This window comes from Loxodonta africana, chromosome 6, assembly GCF_030014295.1.
Source record: "Loxodonta africana isolate mLoxAfr1 chromosome 6, mLoxAfr1.hap2, whole genome shotgun sequence".
In the NCBI taxonomy this organism is placed as follows: domain Eukaryota; kingdom Metazoa; phylum Chordata; class Mammalia; order Proboscidea; family Elephantidae; genus Loxodonta; species Loxodonta africana.
In genome coordinates, this window is record NC_087347.1 from 138,089,531 (window position 1) to 138,114,576 (window position 25,046).

The following is a 25,046-nucleotide window of genomic DNA, read 5'->3' on the forward strand; positions in this document are numbered from 1 at the left end:
CAGCTATACATTCCGTTTCCTCTTCCTGTTCCTGACTCTGCTTCTTCCTCTGTTGTTCCAGGTGAATGGAGACCAGTTGTAATGTGGATAGACACGAGCAAGCTTTTAAGACCCCAGGCGTGAAACCATTACCCTAAATCTCCAAACCAAGGAACCAAATCCCATCAAGTGTTTGGCAGTACCTAAGCAGCATTAGCAGCTACTCTTTTTTTTTTTTTTTTTTGGTCATTATTGTAAATATATCTATCACACAACTTTTGCTGATTCAATTTTTTATAGGTGTACAACTTATTGTCAGCAATTGCAGTAACTGGCTGTGCAGCCCTACCCTTTATCAATGTGATTTTTCTAACACCATTAATCCCCACCCCTTTTGTTCTGTTTGGGGTAAGGTCTGTATATCCCTGTGCTATTAGACAGCCATTTGATGGGAACCTCAGTTTAGATATAGTCATTGAAGGGATTTAGGGATTTTTTTTTTTTTTAAGCAGGAGCTCCTTCTGTTCTCACTCTGGAGCCACATGTTTCTTAGAAATGGGTTGAGTATATCAAGGATGACCTGAATTTTCAGTGGCCACTTCAGGCAACTGGGTTGCCATTTGCTTTAATTTTTGTTGTGCTGTCTGAAATTGTTAATTGTCATAAAAAGGAAATCATAGGGTAGAAAATAGGCATGAAGGCCATATAAGCCTGGTTGTTACAGGTGGCCTCACAGACCACTTAGTTTGTGGTTCTCCTTTCTGTCCCATTGTTTGTTGTTAAAGCTTGGCTTTAATTTTGTGGAATTAAATTAAAAATACATGTTTTACTTTTATTTCAGAGGGCTGTGATCATCAAGTTTGTGTGTCAACTTGGCTGAGCCATGATCGTCAGTGCTTTGGCAGTTACGATGTAGTTTGGCAGTAGTATAATAATGTAAACACTACCATGCTGTGATCTGATATAAAGTGATCACCTCCACGATGGGATCTGCTGTTGTAACCAAACGCCACTCAGGTTTTTGGCCTATCTTATTAGCAAATTGAAATAAGACTGACACTGATCGCAACAGAAACAGAAAGTGGCAAGTTTATTGTCTGCGCATACAAGGAGTGTTTGGGGTCTAGTGACCATAAGGCCACGTGCTCGCTGACTAAGGGGACTGGGGAGCTTTTTGCTTCCAGTGGCGTTGGGGGTTGGGTTTTGTACCCGGAATTTTCTGCCCTTAGCCCTCCCATTTGGGGGTCCGGGAGGGTCAGTTGAAGGATGTGATTTCTTCAATCTGCGAATGCTTCAGGGTATAGCTGGGGCTAGTTCAGTGGATGGAGCCACTATCTGCTGCGACTTCCTGAAAAATGTTGCTCAAAACAAGCTTGTGGTTAGCGAGACAGAGAGGGGGGAAGGGGTGTTGATTGGAGTTTTCAATACGGCGGAGCAGCCTGTTTTCCTGTGAGTAGCCAATCAGTTGAATGTGAGTTTCCTTGGGGCTGTGATCTGCGTCCAATATATGTGGACTTCCTGGCAAAGTTTGCTGACTTTTTGTTCACTCTGGATCCTATACCTGGCTCCTGTTAATCTGACCTCTAGTTCTTGGGACTTGAGGTAGCAGCTTACCTGCCGTCTTGCCTGCCCATCTTGAGATTCGCCTGTCTCTGCAGTCTGTGAGCCAGAGGACTGCCATCTGACCTGATGATCTTGAAACCCCCAAATGACATTCCTTTCTTTGTCTTGCTAATCACAAGCTTGTTTTGAGCAACATTTTTCAGGAAGCTGCAGCAGCACTAAACCGGCCCAAACTAGACCTTGGAGCATGCGCAGATCGAGGAGATCGCATCCTTCACCTGACCCTGGACCTGATGTCACCAGAAAGGAAGGTATTTCCCAGCCCATGGTTTCATCCGAGCCCTTTTGGGAAGCAAGAGGTCCCCCACACGGATGTCCAACAGAGGATGATTCAGCATCCAGACCTCCAAATGTGGACATGGGAGGGCTAAGGGTGGAAAGTTACGGGTACCAAACACAGCCCCCAGACACCATTGGAAATAAAAGCTCCCCAGCCTCCTCAGATGAGGAGCACATGATCTTACGGTTGCTAGATACTGGTTGCTCCTTGTCTGTGCAGACAATAAACTGGCCACTTTCTGTTTCCCTTGCAATTAGTGTCCATTTTATTTTGATCCTCTAATAGAACAGGACAAGAGCCCAAGCAGTGTTTGGTTACAATCTTGGGTTCTCCAGCCCCTGCGGCTACGGGAGTCAGTTGAAATCTCCAGCCTGATCCATGGACTTGAGACTTTCCAGCCTTTACAACCATGTAGCCACTTCCTTGACACAAATCTCCCCCTTTCTCTCTGCTTTACTGGTTTTGCTTCTCTAGAGAACTCAGCCTAAGACAAGGGCTTTTGTTATCCATGAATTTAAAAATTCCTGACCCCAAATTAATCCACCAGCAGTTTTTTTTTTTCTCTCAGCCAAAGTAGCTAATCAACCTTTCTTTCTGCTCCAAAGAGTAGACCATAACAAAACCATTAACGGGTGATTAAATGAGAAGGACTCAGACTTCTTTAATTTGAATTTCTGCAGGTGGGTAGAGGGACAAATCCGTCCATGAAGTTAACCTTTTTAATGTTAACTCAGTAGCCGTTAAGCAGTTCTTCACCACTATATTCTTTAAGCAAAACTTATTTAAGTTTCTGTGAATTCTCTATTCTCTGAAAGCAACTTTCTCTTGCATGAGGAAATGTTCTTCCTATTTGCAACTTTTTTATTAAACCAAATATTGTGTTATTCCCATATGATTATATTTTAACAATCTAGAGATAAGGATCTGTCTGTTTTTTCCACCCACCGTTAGGTAGTGTGGTTGAGGCTGTTTTGCCAACTTTTCTTGTGATAATTTTAAATCTCAGTTCTTTTCTGTTTCAAGAAAAATTGCTACTTTTAAAAAAAAATTTTATTGTACCTTAAGTGACAGTTTACAAATCAAGTCAGTCTCTCATACAAAAATTTATATACACCTTGCTATAAACCCTGGTGGCGTAGTGTTTAAGCGCTATGGCTGCTAACCAAAAGGTCGGCAGTTCAAATCCACCAGGCACTCCTTGGAAACTATATGGGGCAGTTCTACTCTGTCCTATAGGGTTGCTATAGGGTCGCCATGAGTGGGAATTGACTCGATGGCAGTGGGTTTGGTTGGTTTTGGTATATACTCCTAGTTCCTCTCCCCATAATAAGACAGCACACTCCTTCCTGCCACTGTCTATTTTCATATCTTTTAGGCCAGCTTCTGACCCCCTCTACCCTCTCATCTCCCCTCCAGACAGGAGCTGCCTACATAGTCTTATGTGTCTACTTGATCCAAGCTCACTCTTCACCAGTATCATTTTCTATCCCAAAGTCCAGTCTAATCCCTGTCTGAAGAGTTGGCTTCGGAAATGGTTCCTGCATTGGGCTAACAGACCATGACCTCCGGGGTCCTTCTAGTCTCAGTTAGACTGTTAAGTCTGGTCTTTTTACAAGAATTTGAAGTCTGCATCTGAAAAATTGCTACTTTTTCCTATCTTATGATTTGGGCCTTTTGTAGCTACTTTGAGAAACTCTTTGTTATAAAATGGTTCATTTAAAATGTTCACTGAGAAAGAATGGATTGTTTATCTGGATTGGTTTAACAAGAACTCAAAAAAAAAAAAGGACAAAAGTTATTCTAAATTGTCTTTCTAAAAGATTCTATAAAGCATGTGGAAGATAGGGTTATGAAAACGTAGTATTTTTCTACCTCTGGATGGTATTATCGAATTAAACTATAATATTCCTTCAGAAACTTATTCCGATTGGTTTAGAGATAGATAAGCACTTATATAAATGGTGGCATAGTGGTTAAGTGCTACAGCTGCTAACCAAAATGTCGGCAGTTTGAATCCACCAGGCACTCCTTGGAAGCTCTATGGGACAGTTCTACTCTGTCCTATAGGGTTCCTGAGTCAGAATCAACTCGACAATAGGTTTGGTTTGGAATATTCCCAAAGGAGTCCTGATGACACAGTGTTTAAGCACTTGGCTCCTAACCAGAAGGTTAGTGGTTCAAAACCATCCACCACCTCCATGGGAGAAAGACCTGGCTACCTGCTCCCGTAAAGATTACAGCCTAGAAAACGTTATGGGGCAGTTCTACCCTGTCACATGGGATTGCTATGAGTCAAAATCTACTTGATAGCACCTAAGAAGAACAACAGTATTCTTAGGAATTAATGAAAGTGAATTTGTTCTGACAAAACCTTTTATGTTTCTTGGTACGTTGACTTAAAGACAGTCTCCAAAATTTTAAGTAACTTAGGCTAGAATGAGTATGTGGAATATGTGTTGTTAAGGAGAAAGGAGGTAAATTTCTCCTAAGGTTAAAAGAAAAAAAAAAAAATCCTTTGCCACCGAGTCAATTCTGACTCATAGGCACCCTATGAGACAGAGTAGAACTCGCCCCTTGTATTTCCAAGGAGGGGCTGGTGGATTCAAAGTTCCGACCTCGTGGTTAGCAGCCAATCTCTTAACCATTGTGCCACCAGGGCCAGAATGAGGAGAAAAAAAAAGCATAAGACAAAATCAAGATAAAAAAAAAGTTAAAAAATTAGGAGTTAGGTAGGCTGGCGAAGATTTCATGGGTTTATCTACAAAACAACTTCAATATTTTCTGTTTATCACGATGTTGTTTATTGGTCCAGTTGTGAGGATTTTTGTTTGTTTGTTTTTATTGTGCTTTAGGTAAAGAGCAAATTCATTTCCTATTTTATACCCAAATTGTTTATAGTTTATACACAAATTGTTCCACGACAGGTTGTACTCCCCACAGTGTGTCAGCACTCTCCCCATTAGCACCCTAAGTTTCCCGTTTCCATTCATCTGGTTTTCCTGCCCCTTTCTGCCTTCTCATGTTTCTTTTGAGGCATATGTTGTCCTTTTGGTTTCACGTAGGTGATTGTTCTAAGGAGCACTTACCTCACAGGTATTATTGTTTATTTTATAGGCCTATTATTTGGCCGAAAAGTTATCTCCAGGAACGGTTTCAGTTCCAAGTTAGGAAGGTATCCAAGGACTGCAGTCTCAGGGGTTCCTCCAGTCTCTCTAGCAAATCTAGTATTTTTTATGAATTTGAATTTTGTTCTATATTTTTTCCCCCACTCTAAGCAGGACCTTCTATTGTGATGCTGGTCAGAGCAGTTTGTAGTGGTAGCCAGGCACCATCTGGGACTTCTGGGTCTCAGGCAGGTGGTGGCTGTGTTTCTTGTGGAACATTAGTCCTTTGGACTAATTGTTTCCTTGAGTCTTTGGTTCTCCTCACTCTCCTTTGCTCCGGATGAAAAGAGACCAATAGTTGTATCTTAGGTGGCCACTCACAACCTTTTAAGATGCTATTCACCAAAATGGAATGTAGAAAGTTTTCTTTATTTGCTATGTTGTGCCAATTGACCTAGATATCCCCCCGGGACCATAATCCTTAGCCTTCAAGCCCCGTAACTCTGTCTCACAAGGTGTTTGGTTAGATCTAGGTTGTTTCCATGACTGTGCCCCTGTGTGCTTTATTGTAAAATTTGTACAGGCATACCCTGGAGATAACTGCAGGTTCAGTTCCAGACCACTGCAATAAAGTGAAGACTGCGATAAAGTGAGTCACCAAAATTCTTTTGTTTCCAATTCATATAAAAGTTATGTTTACACTATACTATAGTCTATTAAGTGTGCAATAGCATTATATCCAAAAAAAAAAAAAAAAGGCAAAACAATGTACATACCTTAATTAAAAAATACCTTACTGCTAAAAATGCTAACCATCACCTGATGCTTCAGCAAGTGGTAATCTTTTTGTTGGTGGAATATCTTGACTCGATATTGATGGCTGCTGACTGAGCAGAGTGGTGACTGCTGAAGGTTGGGGTGGCTGTGGCAATTTCTTAAAATAAAACAGTGAAGTTTGCAGCGTCAATTCACCCTCACAAAATAGTTCTCTGTAGCGTGCAGTGCTGTTTGATAGCATTTTACCCACAATAGAACTTTTTCCAGAATTGAAGTCAATCCTCTCAAACCCTGCTGCTGTTATCAACTAACTTTTTATAATATTCTAAATCTTTTGTTGTCATTTCAACAATATTCACAGCATCTTCACAGGAGTAGATTCTATCTCAAGAAACTACTTTCTTTGCTCATCTATAAGAAGCAACTCCTCATCCATTAAAGTTTTATCATGAGATTGCAGCAATTTCATCACATCTTCAGGCTCCACTTCTAATTCTAGTTCTCTTGCTGTATCCACCACATCTACAATTACTTTCTCTACTGAAGTCTTGAACCCCTCAAAGTCATCCATGTGGGTTGGAATCAATTTCTTCCAAACTCCTGTTAAGGTTGATATTTTGACCTTCTCCCATGAATCATGAATGTTCTTAATGGCATCTAGACTGGTAAATCTTTTCCAGAAAGTTTTTCAATTTACTTTGCTCAGATCCATCAGAGGAATCACTATCTATGGCAGCTATAGCCTTACGAAATATATTCCTTAAATAATAAGACTTGAAAGTTGAAATGACTCCTTGATCCATGGGCTACAGAATGGATGTTGTGTTAGCAGGCCTAAAAACAATATTAATCTCCTCGTACATCTCCATCAGAGCTCTTGGTGACCAGGTGCATTGTCAATGAGCAGTAATATTTTGAAATGAATTTTTCTGAGCAGTAGGTTGCAACAGTGGGCTTAAAATATACAGTAAACCATATTGTAAACAGATGTGCTGTCATGCAGGCTTTTTGTTCCATTTATAGAGCACAGCCCCCATGTGTCTGTCAGTTTGTCGTACTGTGGGGGCTTGTGTGTTGCTGTGATGCTGGAAGCTATGCTGCCGGTATTCAGATACCAGCACGGACACCCATGGAGGACAGGTTTCAGCTGAGCTTCCAGACTAAGACAGACTAGGAAAAAGGACCCGGCAGTCTACTTCTGAAAAGCATTAGCCAGTGAAAACCTCATGAATAGCAGTGGGACATCGTCTGGTATACTGCTGGAAGATGAGCCCCTCAGGTTGGAAGGCACTCAAAAGATGACTGGGGAAGAGCTGCCTCCTCAAAGTAAAGTCGACCTTAGTGATGTGGATGGAGTAAAGCTTTCGGGACCTTCATTTGCTGATGTGGCATGACTCAAAATGAGAAGAAACAGCTGCAAACATCCATTAACTCTGAACCTGGAATGTATGAAGTATGAATCTAGGAATATTGGAAATCATCAAAAATGAAATGGAACACACAAACATCGATATCCTAGGCATTAGGGAGCTGAAATGGACTGCTACTGGCCATTTTGAATTGGACAATCATGTAGTCTACTATGCTGGGAATGACAATTCGAAGAGGAATGGTGTTGCATTCATCGTCAAAAAGAATGTTTCAAGATCTATCCTGAAGTACAACGCTCTCAGTGATAGGATAATATCCATACGTGTACAAGGAAGTCCAGTTAATACGACTATTATTCAAATTTACACACCAATCACTAGGGCCAAAGATGAAGAAATAGAAGATTTTTATCAGCTGCTGCAGTCTGAAATTGATCGAACATGCAATCAAGATGCATTGATAATTACTGGCGATCAGAATGTGAAAGTTGGAAACAAAGAAGAAGGATCAGCAGTTGGAAAATATGGCCTTGGTGATAGAAACAATGCCAGAGATTGATAGAATTTTACAAGACCAACGACTTCTTCACTGCAAATACCTTCTTTCACCAACATAAACAGCGACTATACACATGGACCTTGCCAGATGGAACACACAGAAATCAAACTGACTACATCTGTGGAAAGAGGCAATGGAAAAGCTCAGTATCATCAGTCAGAACAAGGCCAGGGGCCGACTGTGGAACAGACCATCAATTGGTCATATGCAAGTTCAAGCTGAAACTGAAGAAAACCAGAGCAAGTCCACAAGAGCCAAAATATGACCTTGAGTATATTCCACCTGAATTTAGAGACCATCTGAAGAACAGATTTGATGCACTGAACACTAATGACCAAAGACCAGATGTGGAATGACACCAAGGACATCATCCATGAAGAAAGCAAGAGGTCACTGAAAAGACAGGAAAGAAAGAAAAGACCAAGATGGATGTCAGAGAAGACTCTGAAACTTGCTCTTGAGCGTTGAGCAGCTAAAGCAAAAGAATTGATGAAGTAAAAGAACTGAACAGAAGATTTCAAAGGGCCTCTGGAGAAGACAAAATAAAGTATTATAATGACATGTGCAAAGAGCTGGAGATGGAAAACCAAAAGAGAAGAACACGCTCGGCGTTTTTCAAGCTGAAAGAACTGAAGAAAAAATTCAAGCCTCGAGTTGCAATAGTGAAGGATTCCATGGGGAAAATATTAAACGACGCAGGAAGCATCAAAAGAAGATGGAAGGAATACACAGAGTCATTATACCAAAAAGAAGTAGTCGATGTTCAACCATTTCAAGAGGTGGCATATGATCAGGAACCGATGGTACTGAAGGAAGAAGTCCAAGCTGCTCTGAAGGCATTGGCGAAAAGGCTCCAGGAATTGATGAAATATCAACTGAGATGTTTGAACAAACACATGCAGCGCTGGAGGTGCTCACCCATCTATGCCAAGAAATATGGAAGACAGCTTCCTGGACAACTGACTGGAAGAGATCTATATTTACGCCTATTCCCAAGAAAGGTGATCCAACTGAATGTGAAAATTATAGAACAATATCATTAATATCACACTCAAGCAAAATTTTGCTGAAGATCATTCAAAAATGGCTGCAGCAGTATATCGACAGGGAACTGCCAGAAATTCAGGCCGATTTCAGAAGACGACGTGGAACCAGGGATATCATTGCTGATGTCAGATGGATCCTGGCTGAAAGCAGAGAATACCAGAAGGATGTTTACCTGTTTTATTGACTATGCAAAGGCATTCAACGGTATGGATCATGAGAAACTATGGACAATACTGCGATGAATGGGAATTCCAGAACACTTAATTGTGCTCATGAGGAACCTTTACATAGATCAAGAGGCAGTTGTTCAGACAGAACAAAGGGATACTGACTGGTTTAAAGTCAGGAAAGCTGTGCATCAGGGTTGTATTCTTTCACTATATCTATTCAATCTGTATGCTCAGCAAATAATCTGAGAAGCTGGACTATATGAAGAAGAACGGGGCATCAGGATTGGAGGAAGACTCATTAACAACCTGTGTTATACAGATGACACAACCTTGCTTGCTGAAAGTGAAGAGGACTTGAAGCACTTACTAACGAAGATCGAAGACCACAGCCTTCAATATGGATTACACCTCAACATAAAGAAAACAAAAATCCTCACAACTGGACCAATGAACAACATCATGATAATCGGAGAAGAGGCTGAAGTTGTCAAGGATTTCATTTTACTTGAATCCACAGTCAACAGCCATGGAAGCAGCAGTCAGGAAATCAAAAGACGTACTGCATTGGGCAAATCTGCTGCAAAGGACCTTTTCAAAGTGTTGAAGAGCAAAGATGTCACCCTGAAGACTAAGGTGCGTCTGACCCAAGCCATGGTATTTTCAATCACATCATATGCATGTGAAAGCTGGACAATGAATAAGGGAGACCGAAGAAGAGTTGACGCCTTTGAATTGTGGTGTTGGCCAAGAATATTGAATATACCGTGGACTGCCAAAAGAACGAACAAATCTGTCTTGGAGGAAGTGCGGCCAGAATGCTCCTTAGAGGCAAGGATGGCGAGACTGTGTCTTACATACTTTGGACGTGTTGTCAGGAGGGATCAGTCCCTGGAGAAGGACATCATGCTTGGCAGAGTTACAGGGTCAGTGGAAAAGAGGAAGACCCTCAATGAGGTGGATTGACACAGTGGCTGCTACAATGAGCTCAAGCATAACAACGATTGTAAGGATGGAGCAGGACCGGGCAGTGTTTGGTTCTGTTGTGCATAGGGTCACTACGAGTCGGAACCGACTCGATGGCACCTAACAACAACAACAACAACAACATAGAGCACAGACAGTAGATTTAGCCTAATCCTTCAGGGCCCTAGGATTTTCAGAATGGTATACGAGCACTGGCTTCAACTTAAAGTCACCAGCTGCATTAGCCCCTAACAAGAGAGCCAGCCCATCCTTTGAACTTTTGAAACCAGGCATTGACTTCTACTCTGTAGCTATGAAAGCCCTAGATGGCACTTTCCAACCTAAGGCTGTTTCATCTACATTGAAAATTTGTTGTTTAATGTAGCTGACTTCATCAGTTATCTTAGCTAGATCTTCTGGATAACTTGTTGCAGCTTCTCCGTGAGCACTTGCGTCTTCATCTTGCACTTTTATATTATAGAGTCAGCTACTTTCCTTAAACCTCAGAAACCAAACTGCTAGCTTCAAACTTTTCTTCTGCAGCTTCCTCACCTGTCTCACCCGTCATAGAATTGAAGAGAGTTAGGGCTTTGCTCTGGATTAGGCTTTGTTTTAAGGGAATCCTGTGGCTGGTTTGATCTTCTCTCCAGACCACTAGAACTCTCTCCTTATTGGTAATAAAGCTGTTTCGCTTCTTATCATGCGTGTGTTCACTGGAGTATCACTTTTAATTTCCTTCAAGAGCTTTTTCTTTGCATTCATAGCTTGGCTAACTGTTCAATGCAAGAGGCTTGCTTTCAGCCTGTCTTGGCTTTCGACATGTCTTCCTCACTAAGCTTAATCATCTCTAGCTTTTGATTTCAAGTGAGAGATGTGTGACTCTTCCTTTCATTTGAACACTTAGAGGCCATTGTAGGGCTATTAATTGGGCTTGTTTCAATGTTGTGTCTCAGGCCAAGGAGAGAGGGAGAGATGGGGAAACAGCCAGTTGGTGGAGCAGTCAGAACGCACACATTTTTTACTTGTGCTTTAGGTGAAAATTTACAGCTCAAGTTAGTTTCTCATACAAAAGTTTATACAAACATTGTTATGTGACCCTCGTTGCTATCTCTGTAATGTGACCACACATCCCTCCTTTCCACCCCAGATTTCCCGTGTCCATTCAACCAGCTCCTATCCCCTTCTGCTTTCTCATCTTGCCTCCAAACAGGAGCTGCCCATTTAGTCTCATGTATCTACTTGAAATAAGAAGCACACTCTTCACGAGTATCATTTTATGTCTCGTAGTGCTGTTTATTTGTCTGAAGAGTCGGCTTCAGGAATGGTTTTAGTTCTGGGTTAACAGGCTGGGGGCCATGTCTTCTGGGGTTCCAGTCTCAGTCAGATCATTAAATCTGGTCCTTTTACTAGAATTTGAGTTCTGCACCCCGCTTTTCTCCTGCTCCGTCAGGGACTCCTTGTTATGTTCCCTGCCAGGGCAGTCACTGGAGAACACATACAACATTTGTCGATTAAATTTGCTGTCTTATATGGGCATGGTTCATGGCACCCCAAAACAATTATAATAGTAACATCGAAGATGACTAATCACAGATCACCATAACAGATATAATAATAATGAAAAAGTTTGAAGTATTGCAAGAATTACCAATTTGTGACACAGACGTGAAAATGAGCACCTACTGTTAGAAAAATGGCACTGATAGACTTGCTGATGCAGGGTTGCCACAAACCTTCAATTTGTAAAAAATGCAATTATCTGAGAAGCGCAATAAAGCGAAGTGCAATAAATGGGCCAAATCTGTATATACATGTGGATGTACTCCCGTACCTATTCAACATACATATCTACCTATGTGTCCACTCATTAACTGTGTTATTACTGTTGTTTCAGGATCGTGTATGTTATAGTATTTACCTTTGTTTCCTTTTATTCTTGTATGCCTCTCAGTGTCTTCCCTTGCCTTGATTATGTTGTACTGACTTCCCCCATATTGTGTAGTGCATTTCCCTTCACCAAAGTTAGCAAGTGTGTACTTTCTAGGTAGTTACTTTCCCTTCCCCCCGCCCCATCCTTGGTAACTATCAAAATACATTTCTTTCTGTGTGTAAGCCTTTTCTTGACTATTTGTAATAGTGATCTCATACCATATCTGCCCTTTGGGATTGACTTATTTCACTCAGTATAACGTCCTCCAAATTCATCCATGTCGTGAGATGTTTCATGTATTCATCATTATTCTTTATTATTGCATAGTATTCCATTGATTCCACGTTCTGTTTATCCATTTATCCGTTGATGAGCACTTAGGTTGTTTCCATCTTTTTGCTATTGTGAATATTGCTGCAGTGAACATGGGTGTGCATATGTCTATTCTTGCCACGGCTCTTATTTCTCTAGGCTATATACCTTTTTTTTTTTATATATACCTGGGAGTGGGATTGCTCAATTGCATGGTATTTCTATTCCTAGCTTTTTAAGGAAGCGCCATACTGTTTTCCATGGTGGCTGGACCGTTTTTGCATCCCCACCAGCAGTGTGTAAGAGTTCCAATGTCACCACAACTTCATCAGCACTTGTTGCTTTCTGGGTTTTTTTTTTTTTTTTAATCAGTGCCATTATTGTCAGGGTGAGATGGTCTCGCATTGTAGTTTTGATTTGTATTTCTTAATCGCTAATGTTTGTGAGCATCTCTTCGTGTGTTTGTTAACTTCCTGAGTGTCTTCTTGTGAAGACTGTTCATCTTCTTTGCCCATTTTTTAATTGGGTTGTTTGTCTTTTTGTTGAGGTGTTGAAGTTTGTACACATTTTAGAAATTGGATCCTTGCTGGATATGTCATAGCTAAAGATTTTTTCCAGTCTGTAAGTTCTTTTTTCACTCTTTTGGTGAAATCTTTTGATGAGCAAAAATGTTTAAGTTTTAGTAGATCCCAGTTATCTAGTTTATCTTCTCCTGTTTGTGCATTTTTAGTCATGTTTAGAATCCTATTTATGCCATATATTAGGGCCCATAGTGTTGTTCCTATTTTCTTCCATGGATTTTTGTAGTTTTAGGTTTTACATTTAGGTCTTTGATTCATTTTGAGTTAGTTTTTGTGTATGGTTTGAGGTATGGATCTTGTTTCATTTTTCTGCAAATATAGATACAGTTTTGCCAGCACCGTTTGTTAAAGAGACTATTTCTTCCCACTGAATGGACTTTGACCCTTTGTCAAAGATTAGGTGGCCGTAGAGAAATGGATTTATGTCTGGGTTCTCAATTCTATTCCATTGGTCTATGTGTCTGCCATTGTACCAGTACCAGGCAGTTTTGACTACCGTGGCTGTATAGCAGGTTCTGAGATCAGGGAGTGCGAGGCCTCCTACTTGTTCTTCAGTAACGCTCTGCTTATCAGGGGTCTCTCTTCTTTCCATATAAAGTTGTTGATTCTTTTTTCCATCCCATTAAAGAATGATGTTGGAATTTAGATTGGAATTGCATGATATTCGTGGATCACTTTGGGTAGTATTGACATTTTTACAATGTTAAGTCTTTCTATTCATGAGCATATGTTTTTCCATTTATGTAGGTGTCTTGTTTTTTGCAGTGACATTTGATAGTTTTCTTCATACAAGTCTTTTACGTCTATAGTTAGATTTATTCCTAAGTATTTTCTCTTTTGGGGAGCTATTGTAAATGGTATTGTTTTCCTGATTTCTTTTTTGAAGTTCTCTTTGTTGATGCAGAGGAATCCTACTGATTTTTGTATGTTTGTCTTGTACCCTGCCACTTTGCTGAATCCTTCTATTAGGTCCAGTAGCTTTCTTGTGGAGTCTCTGGGATTTTCTGTGTATATGATCGTATCATTTGTGAATAGGAATAGTTTTGCTTCTTCCTTACCAATTTGTATGCCTTTTACTTCCCTTTCTTGTCTAATTGCTCTAGCTAGGACTTCTAGTACAATACTGAGTATCAGTGGTGATAAAAGGCATCCTTATCTGTTCCCATTCTCAAGGGGAATGCTTTCAGTCTCTCCATTGAGAATAATGTTGGTTGTTGTTTTCTTATACGTGCCCTTAATTATGTTGAAGAATTTCCCTTCTATTCCTATCTTGCTAAGATTTTTTTTCATCGAGAATCGTTGTTGGACTTTGTCAAATTCCTTTTCTGCATCAGTTGAGATTATCATTTGATTCTTGTTCTTTGTTTTATTTATGTGGTAGATTACATTGATTGATTTTCTAATGTCGAACTATCCTTGCATACCTGGTATGAATCCCACTTGGTGATGATGTATTATTATTTTTTATATGCTGTTGTATTCTGTTGGCTAGAATTTTGTTGAAAAATTTCATGTCCATATTCGTGAGGGAAATTGGTGTATACATTAATTTTTTTAGTGGTGTCTTTGCCTGGTTTTGGTTTCAGGGTTATGCTGGCTTCATAGAATGAATTTTGGAGTATTCTTTCCTTTTCTATGCTCTGGAATAGTTTGAGTAGTACTGATGTCAACTCTTCTCTCAAGGTTTTGTGGAATTTTCCAGTGAAGCTCTGTGGGCTGGGTTTTTTTGGGGGGGGAGGTGGGTTTTTTAATAACCTCTTCAATTTCTTTTTTCGTTATGGGTATGTTCAGATTTTCTAACTCAGTTTGTGTTAGTTTGGGTAGGTAGTGTGTTTCTAGAAATTTATCCATTTCTTCTAGGTTTTCAAATTTGTTGGCGTACAGTTTTTCATAATATTCTGTTATGATCCTTTTTATTTCAGTTTGTTCTCTTGTAATGTCACTTCTTATTTGGGTTATTTGCATCTTTTTTTTTTTTTTGTCTATTTGGCCAGCAGTTTATCAATTTTATTAATCTTTTTAAAGAACCAACTTCTAGTCTTGTTGATTTTTTTTAACCATTTTTCTGTTTTCTTGTTTATTTCTGCTGTAATCTTTATTATTTCCTCTCTTCTGGTGGCTTTGAGCTTCCTTTGCTGTTCTTTTTCTATTTCTTTAAGTTGTAGAGTTAAGGTATTGATTTTGACGTTTTCTTCTTTTTTGATGAGGGTGCTTATTGCTGTAAATGGACCTCTGAGCACTGCTTTTGCTGTGTTCCAGTGGTTTTGGTATGTCATTTTCATTCTTGTTTGATTCTGAGAATCTTTTAATTTCATTCTTAACTTCTTCTATTTCCCAGTGGTTTTTAAGGAAGGTGTTACTCAGTTTCCGTATATTTGATTTTTTCCTTGTTCTTCCAGTTACTGATTTCTAAATTTATAGCGTTTTGATCTGAGGAGATGCTTTTTATTATTTCAACATTTTTGAAATCTATTTATGGAGGCTTAATTTGTGGGCTCGGATTTGGTCTTTTCTGGAGAATGATCCATTTGTATTGGAGAGTAATGTGTAGTGTGTTGCTGTTGGGTGGAGTGTTCTGTGTATGTCTGTGAGGTCCGGTTGCTTGATTGTGATGTTTACATCTGTTTCTTTGTTGGGTTTCTTTCTAGTTGTTCTCTTCTTCTTCAAAAGTAGTGTGTTAAAGTCTCCTACTATTTTGTGGAATTGTCTTTCTCTTTTCAGTTTTGTTAGAGTTTGTTTTACGTATTTCAGAGCTCTGTTGTTAGCTGCATAAATATTATGGTTATGTCTTCACCCTTTAATGATTATATAGTGCCCTTTCTTGTCTCTTATGTTGGATTTTGCTTTAAAGTTTATTTTTTCAGAAATTAATCTTGCCACTCCTGCTTTCTTTTTGTTTTTTGTTTGTTTGATATGTGTCATGGATTGAATTTTGTCCCCCAGAAAATGTGTGTATCAATTTGGCTGGGCCGTGATTCCCAGTATTGTGTGATTTTTCTGTATGTTGTAAATCCTGCCTCTAGGATGTTAATTAGGGAGGGTGGGCGGCAGTTGTGTTAGTGAGTCAGGACTCAACCTACAAGATTGGATTGTGTCTTGAGGCAGTCTCCTGAGATATAAAAGAGAGAAGTGAACAGAGAGACAGGGACCTCATACCACCAAGTAAGCAGTGCTGGGAGCAGAGTGCATCCTCTGGTCCCAAAGTCCCTGTGCAGAGAAGCTCCTAGTCCGGGGGAAGAATGATGAGAAGGCCGACAGAGAGAGAAAGACCTCCCCTGGAGCTGACACCCTCAATTTGGACTTTTAGCCTACTTTACTGTGAAAAAATAAACTTCTCTTTGTTAAAGCCATCCACTTGTGGTATTTCTGTTATAGCAGCACTAGATGACTAAGACAGAATTTGGTACTGAGAGTGGAGTGTGCTCTAACAAATACCTAAAATGTGAAAGCGGCTTTTAAACTGTGACTGGATAGAGGAGCAGCAGCAGCGGAGGATCAGCAGCAGCAGAGAACCCGCAGTAGCGGAGACGCAGCAGCGACAGAGAACCAGCAGCAGCAGAGAAACAGCAGCAGCAGAACCGGAAGACCAGCGCCAGACAGCGCTGGAGCCAACCCACGGAGCCAGAGAGCTGAGTGCCTGTGTATAGGAGGCTTCTTGGTGGAGTAGGATGCCTCCAGGCACTTATCGGTGGAGCTACAGAGCTTTGGAACACTTGCTCCAACAGGGCAGATGCAGGTGTGATGCCCAAGTAGCCAAGAGGCCAAGAGACCAGGAAGCAGAAGCTGAAGAGACAAAGAACACAAGAAGCTGAGCTGCCTCAGTCTCAAAAGGAATGGCCATGACCTCAGGGGCTTCAAAGGGTGGAACCATGGCCTCTGGTGTTTCTAAAGGTGAAGTCTTCATTCAGATGGACTAGGAGAATGGCATGCCTAAACCCGAGGGAGCAGAGTTTACTGTCCCTGTGGGCCTGGGTCGCTATGAGTCGGAATCGACTCGAAGGCAGTGGGTCTGGTTTTGGGTTTGGGTGGGCCTGGAAGGCAGAGCTGAAGCCCAGGGCTGAGTGACCTCCACTCATAATCTGGAGAGTATGGCCAATACCTAGAGTCTGGAGAGCAGGGCCATTGTATGAATGGTCTCAGAGAACAGAGGATTATTTTCAAAGCCTTGAGGGCTAATGTAATGTGTTCTGCTGACTTGTTTGGTGCTTGTTTTCTCTTCTTTTCCTCCAATTTCTCCCATTTATAATGGAAATGTCTAGCTTGTGCATGCTCTGCCATTGTACCTTTGGAAGCAGATAACTTGTATTCTAGATTTCACAGATGAAGAGGAATTTTTGGATTTTGGACTTGGAGCTAATACTTTTGTTATGATATGATGGGGTGAATATGTTTTGCATGTTGCAAGGATGTTCTTTTGGGGGGGCCAAAGGGTGGAATGTCATGGATTCAATTATGTTCCCCCCAAAAATGCATGTATCACTTTGGCTGGGCCATGATTCCAGTATTGTGTGATTTTCCTATATGTTGTAAATCCTGCCTCTATGATGTTAATGAAGGAGGGTGGGTGGCAGTTATGTTACTGAGGCAGGGATTGAGGCAATCTCTTCAGATATAAAAGAGAGAAGTGAGCAGAGACAGGGGACCTCATACCACCAAGTAAGCAGTGCTGGGAGCAGAGTGTGTCCTTTGGATCTGGGGTCCCTGCACAGAGAAGCTCCTAGTCTGGGGGAAGAATGATGAGAAGGCCGACAGAGAGAGAAAGGCTTCCCCTGGAGCTGACACCCTGAATTTGGGCTTTTAGCCTATTTTATTGTGAGAAAATAAACTTCTCTTTGTTAAAGCCATCCACTTGTGGTATTTCGGTTATAGCAACGCTAGATGACTAGGACAATATGTTTTTTTTTTTCCATTATTTTCAGGTTATTTGTATCTTTGTGTCTAAGGTATGTCTCTTGTAGGCAACATATTAATCAGTCATGTTTTTTTTAATCGCTTCTGTTACTCTGACTTATGATTGGTGCATTTAATCCATTTATATTCAATGTGATTATTGATAGGTATGAATTTACTTCTGTCATTTTGTTGTGCTTTTTTTTTGTTGTCATATTGATGGTTTCTTTGTTCTGCTTACTTTTCAACACTGAGTTCTTTTTGTTTGTGGATTTTCTTTTCATTCCCTTGTTGATTTTGTGTTTGCTGAATCTTTGTGGTTTTCTTCTTTTTTATTTTGGTGGGTAGGCTTGAGACAGATAGTGTTAACAAAAGCTTGGGCAGCAAGCCAAAACAGTATGGCACCTCCTGTTTTTGCTAAGAATTGCACCTACACATTAGCCAACATTGTTTAATCTGCACTGCCTGTACCCAGACCCCAGCGCCAGCCACATCCTTGTTCTGTTGCAAAACTAATTGCTCAAGTGATAACGTGTTTCTCTTAAGTTGTTTTTCTAGAGTCCAAAGGTGCCAGAAATGCATAGTCCAAGCCATAGTGACCGCTATACCGCCTTCCTGAGGTGGCAGTAATGAACACCACCACCATGGTAGTCATGTCAAGCAACTCCAGCTTAGATTTCAGATGCCGATTTAGTTAATCACTCCTATGCCTGGAAACCCTTTCCCTTGCTTGCAAATCCACTGAATATTCACTGTTTCACTGTCCCCACCAAACCCATACAAGCCCTCACCTTACTTCCATTTTTGAGTCAGTCTTTTGAGTGGCATGAGCCCCCACTGACTCCTTTTATTTGTCACAAGTAAAATAAACCTGTTAGACCTGAACCCAAAATTGTCTTCTCTGTGTATTCTTACAAGGGAAAGACAAGGACCCATTTAGTCCAGAGGGCCTCCGTGCCCTCAGCAGTAACAGGTTTATTAGTTTTCTTTGTGGTTACCCTGAAATTTACCTTTATCTTCCTAAGTTTAAAACAGTCCATTATATCTTGATATCACCTTGACTTCCCACCCATATGAAAGTTCTGTAGCTACACCATTTATTCCTCTTTTTTATTCTGAAGTTGTTATCATTTATAGATTGACGTCTCTGGTTCCCCGTTTTAGTCTTGTAGCTTTATTTTATTTTTCAGAATTCTTTGTCTTGCTTGGTGTTTGGATTACATTGTCATGTGTCTTAATCTCAGGTTGTTGTCTGATATTGTTGGTTCTCTGTCTGAAGGACTTCTTTTAATATTTCTTGTAACATTGGTCTGGTTTTTACAAATTCACTTAATTTATGTTTATCTTGGAGATATCCTAGTTTCACCATCATATTTGAGAGACCATTTTGCTGGATATATAACTCTTGATTGGCAATTTTTTTCCTTAAGGGTTTTATATATGTCATTCCATTGCCTTCTTGCCAACATGGTTTCTGCCAAGAAATCAAAGTTTAGTCTTATTGGTTCTGCCTATAGGTGACAATTTGTTTTTCCCAAACTGCTCTCAGGATTTTTTATCCTTGGTTTTGCAAGGTTGGATTATATGTCTTGGTGACTTTCTTTTGGGGTCTATCCTGTATGGGGTTAGTTAAGCTTCTTGGATGGATATCTTCTTATCTTTCATGATATTCAGGAAATTTTCTGCCAGCAAATCTTCAAAAATTCTCTATGAGCTTTTTTTTTTCCCCCCCTTTCTCCTCCTGTTCTGGAATTCCTGTTGTTGTTGTGTTGTCAGGTGCCACCGAGCTGGCTCTAACTCATAGAGACCCTATGTACAACAGAACAAAACATTGCCTAGTCCTGCGCCATCCTCACAATCATTATTATACTTGAGCCCATTGTTGCAGCCACTGTGTCAATCCATCTCATTGAAGATTTTTCTCTTTTTCATTGACCCTCTACTTTACCAAGCATGAATCCTTCTCTAGGGATGGTCCCTTCTGATAACACATGCAAAGTATATGAGATGAAGTCTCACCATACTCACTTCAAGACAGACTTGTTCATTCTTCTGGCAGTCCATGGTATATTCGATATTCTTCACCAACACCATAATTCAAAGACATCAATTCTTCTTCAGTCTTCCTTATTCATTGTCCAGCTTTCACATGCGTATGAGGTGATTGAAAACATCACGGCTTGGGTCAGGGACACCTTAGTCCTTATAGTGACATCTTTGCTTTTTAACACTTTAAAGAGAACTTTTACTGCAGATTTGCCCAATGCAGGGAGTATTTTGATTTCTTCACTACTGCTTCCATGGGCATTGATTGTGGATCCAAATAAAATGAAATCCTTGACAACTTCAATATTTTCTCCATTATCATGATGTAGCTTATTGGTCCAGTTCTGAGGATTTTTGTTTTCTTTATGTCGAGGCATAACCCATACTGAAGGCTGTGGTCTTTGATCTTCATCAGCAAGTACTTCAAGTCCTCTTCACTTTGAGCAAGCAAGGTTGTGTCGTCTGCATAATGCAGGTTGTTAATGAATCTTTCTTCAACACTGATGCCACGTTCTTCTTCATACAGTCCAGCTTCTGGTATTATTTGCTCAGCATACAGATTGAATAAGTACGGTGAAAGAATACAACCCCGGTGGATACCTTTTCTGGTTTTAAACCATGCAGTATCCACTTGTTCTGTTTGAATGACCACCTTTTGGTCTAAGTACAGGTTCCTCATGAGGACAATTAAGTGTTCTGGAATTCCCATTCTTCACAATGTTATCCGTAATTTGTTATGATCTACACGGTCAAATGCCTTCTCATAGTCAATAAAACACAGGTAAAAATCTTTCTGATAGTCTCTGCTTTCAGGCAAGATCCATCTGACATCAGCAATGATATCGCTCCTTCCACATCCTCTTCTGAGTCTGGCTTGAATTTCTGGAAGTTCCCTGTCATTGTATTGCTGCAACCACTTTTGAATGATCTTCAGCAAAATTTTATTTGCATGTGATATTAATAATATTATTCCATAATTTCTGCATTCTGTTGGATCACCTTTCTTTGGAATGGGAACAAATATGGATCTCTTCCAGTCAGTTGGCCAGGTAGCTTTCTTCTAAATTTCTTGACATAAATGAGTGAGCACTTCCAGTGCTGCATCCATTTGTTGAAACATATCAATTGGTATTCTGTTAATTTCTGGAGCCTTTTTTTCACCAATGCCTTCAGTGCAGCTTAGACCTCTTCCTTCAGTACCATCGGTTCTTGATCATATGCTACCTCCTAAAATGGTTGAATGTTGACCAATTCTTTTTGGTACGGTGACTCTGTATTCCTTCCACCTTCTTTTGAAGCTTCCTGTATTCTTTGGTATCTTTACCATAGAATCCTTCAATATTGCAACTTGAAGCTTGGATTTTTTCTTCAATTCTTTCAGCTTGAGAAATGCATGGCATGTTTTTTCCTTTTAGTTTTCTATCTCCATATTTTTATATATTTCATTATAATATTTGACGTCGTCTTCTTGAACCGCCTTTTGAAATCTTCTGTTCAGCTCTTCATCATTTCTTCTGGAATTCCTGTCACCTGTATATTATTCCTCTTGACAGTGCCCCATATAACTCGTCTTTCTTCATTTTTTCTCATTCTTTTTTCCAAATGTTCCTCAAACAAATTTGTGGCCTATTTCACTGAGTTTGTCCTCCATTGATTCAATTCTGCTTCTATGTCTTTTTATTGAGCTCTTTCTGAGATTTTGTTGTTATTCTTCTGGATTTCTAGTTGCTGTTTTTGTGTGGTTTTTAATTGTCTATTTTGCCATTTTGTTCTTGTATTGTTTTCCTGAATTCTTCTAGAGTTTTGTCTGTGTTTTCCTTGATTTGATCTGTGTTTCCTTGATCTCTTTCTTGATCTTTTAGAGGATCCTTATATATAAGTCTTTAAATTCCTTATCAGATAGTTCCATTGCCATTCTTCCTTAGAAAGGTTTTCTGGCCCTTTGGTCACTCGGTTGAGTCATCTTGTCCTGCTTCTTTATGTCATTTGATATTGTCTGTTGTCTCCAAGACATTAAGATGTTATTATATTTATTTATTGTATATTTGTTTACTTAGTCCTGATTTCTTATTTTGTTTTGATATTTCTGTGTGAGGGGGGCAGCGTGCAACTCTGGTCACTAGTCTGACAGTACTGGGGCACTGACCACCTGTTTCTGGGTGGGTGGGGCAGCAGCTGGGAGTGTGAATGCAGGTCATTCACTGGTCATGCAGGACAGCTGAGGGTGGGCTGAGCAGGCATTGGCCATTATCTGTTGTCCAATGGCACAGAAGGAGGTGGTGGTACTTGCCAAGTGGGTGGTGAGTCAGGTGTGGTGGGTGTAGTGGACAAGCACAGGGCATGGTTATCACCACTTGCCAGGTGGGGGGAGGGAGTGTATGGTGGGCAGGCACCACAGCTGCCAGGGTTGGGGGGTGAGTGCCTGGTGCACACATGTGCAGGTGCTCAGTCACTTCTACTCACCATATGGGGAATGGTGTGAGTGGCAGGTGAGCATGCATGTGGTCCCACAGGAACTGCCACTCACTGATTCAGAGAGGGGAACAATAGGTGGCAGGTGGACATACATACAGTTGTGCTGTCGGGTGGGGGTGTGGGAGGTGGGCAGGAAGGTAAATGGGGGTGCACTCACTACTGCTGTTTGGGTGGGTTGGGGTTGGTGGATGGGGCTGGGTTATGGGAGAGGGGATGGGCCGATATTATAGTCTCCAATCAGGCAAGGTGGTTGGGGTTGGGACCCTCCACCTCTTCCCATCAGGAAGGTGGGGCGAGAGGAAGTGTGCCACGTAAGCCAGCAACGTGGTTGCCCAGGCACTTCCCATCCACTGCAGCCTGGTTCAGTCTGAGATTCATTATGAAAACTTACAGCAAAGTAGAGTTTAGAGGCTGTGTGATAGATTACCATTCTTGCACCTATGTAAATAATAATGAACAGTCTTATTTTAGATCAAGAATAACTTTGCTTTGAGATTGTCTTTTGATCAAGAGGAGGGTGACTGTAGAGAGTTATTTTCTGTTTCAGTGGAAAATTATGGCAAACTTGTGGTCTATCAGATTCTGTCAGACTTGAGGGTGAAGATATTGGGCATGCAGCTGGATATCGAATTTTGAAGTTCAGAGGAGAGTTCTGAGCTGGAAACAGGTAATCGCTGTGAAATTAAATGAGATCACAGAACAGCAAGTGTTCTGGAGCACCTCAATGTATAGAGATCAGGGAAATGAGGGAGAACCAGCATAAGAGACTGAGAAAGAGAAAAGGACAAATACCGTATGAGCCACTTATATGAAATATCTAGAATAGGCAAATGCATAAATACCAAAGTTTATTAGTAGTTATCAGGGGGTGGGTGGGGGTAGAGAAGGGGAGTTATTGCTTAAGGGGTACTGAGTTTCTTTTGGGGTGATGAAAAACACTTGAAGATGAATAGTGGTAATGGTTGCACAACATGGTGAGTGTAACTAATATCACTGAATTGTGCACTTAAAAGGAGCCCTGGTGACCCACTGGTTAACCACTTGGCTGCTGACCAAAAGGTCAGCAGTTTGAAACCATCAGCAGGAGAAAGCAGTTTGAAACCCACTCTCCAGGAGAAAGATGTGACAGCCTGCTTCCGTAAAGAGTTACAGCCTTGGAAACCCTATAGGGCAGCTTTAACCTGTCCTGCAGGATCACCATGAGTCTGAATCGACTCAGTGGCAATGGGTTTGATTTTTTGGTACACTTAAAAATGGTTAGTGGGAAATTCTTCATTGACACATACCTGTTCCACGATTTATTGGCCATTTTTCCACCCAGTGGGCAGCTGTGGGTAATGTTTAACCAGAAAGAGAGGCTAAATTATGCAAGACATGTTTACAATGTAAAAGGGGGGAGAAAGTCCCCACAGGCCATATGGGGGAAAACAGATGCCAGACTCCCTCCATAGGCTTCCTAGAGCCCCAGCTCTCAGCTCTCCAGTTTAATAGCCCGAGAGTGGAAGGCCATAAAAGTCCCTTGCTTAACGGGTGCCCAGCTGCAACTAATTGTCCAACACGGATGTGCCATGTGTCAGGAAACAAGGACTTTCTCTGATGTTTTAATGAGGGGCAGATTCTTGAAGGGGGGCAACAGGACCCAGTGGCAAAAACTTTGTTTGTTTTTCCTTCCTAAAGCTGTGTTTTCAGAGAAGCTTAAATTTTCATTCTTGTTTACAATGTATTGAAGCGTCCTAAGGGTTCCTCAGGTACAGAACGGACTTTAATGCTACATTATTTATGAAGTTGGTGGTTGAAGAGGTGGTGGCTACATTATTTATGTAGTTATTTAAACTACTTACAAGGTACTGGGAAAGGTTTTTTTTTGACATACTTATACATGGACCCATAAAATATATATGTGCAAGTATGAGTTTTATTTATTTTTTATTTCTTAATGCAAAAGTATCATAAAGGCAAGAAAACTTAGGCTCATACAGGCTAAGTGACTGGTTCAAGGTGACATGGCTAGCATGTAGGGGAGGGAGGGTTCAAGCACAAAAACCCTATGTTCTTTCTACTTTCAACCAGCTCCTACCATGGAAATAAAGGAAGAGCAAAATTTTAAGAAGCGAACAAAATTGTGAATTGATTTTCCTCTTCTTGGTATTCTGAAAGCATTTATTGTCTTTGTCTTTCATTTTTGAAAACCATTTTTATTGCAATATAATTTACACACAATAAAATTTACCCGTTTGAAATATACAATTTGCTGAGTTTGATGAATGGCTATATTTCTGTAACCACGCCACAATCAAGATACAGAGCTTTTTCATCACCCCGGAAGTTCCTTGGTGCCCCTTTGCAGTCAAGCCCCTCCCCCAGGCAACTCCTGATATCATTTCTGTCCCTGTAGTTTTGTCTTTTCTATAACTTCATATAAGTGGAATCATACAGTGTATAGTCATTTTGGTATGCTTCATTCATCAAAAATAATACTGTCAAGATTCATCCATATTTCAGTAGTTTATTCTTTTTAATGCCAAATATTAGACTGCTCTGTGAATGAAGCACGATTTGTTGACTCACCAGTTGATGGATATTTGGATTGTTTCCAGTTTTATACTATCACTAATAAAACTGATATAAACATTTGTGAACACTTTTTGAATGAACATAGGTTTTCCTTTCTCTAGAGTAAATAGGAGTAGGATCTCTAAGTTGTATGGTAAGTGTATGTTTAATTTGATAAGAAACTACCAAACTGTTTTCAAAGTGGTTATATATTTCCACCACTAATGTATGAGAGTTACAGTTGCTCCACATCTTTCAGATACTTGTTATACCCAGTTGACTTAGGCTGGGTTCTCTAGAGAAGCAAAACCAGTGAAGTGTATGTGTGTGTGTGTGTATTTATTAATTTATCTGAAGGAAGTGGCTTATGCAGTTGTAGAGGCTGAT

The 25,046-nt window shown here is 40.4% G+C and overlaps 1 long non-coding RNA gene across 1 annotated transcript; it reads left to right on the forward strand.

Moving 5' to 3' along the window:
• The first annotated feature begins 256 nt into the window (after nucleotides 1-256).
• LOC135231557 (uncharacterized) lies at nucleotides 257-24,674 on the forward strand. The gene is made up of 3 exons (XR_010322343.1): nucleotides 257-5,635; nucleotides 22,654-22,773; nucleotides 24,177-24,674. It is a non-coding gene; the product is annotated as an uncharacterized LOC135231557 (long non-coding RNA).
• Nucleotides 24,675-25,046: the final 372 nt, after the last annotated feature.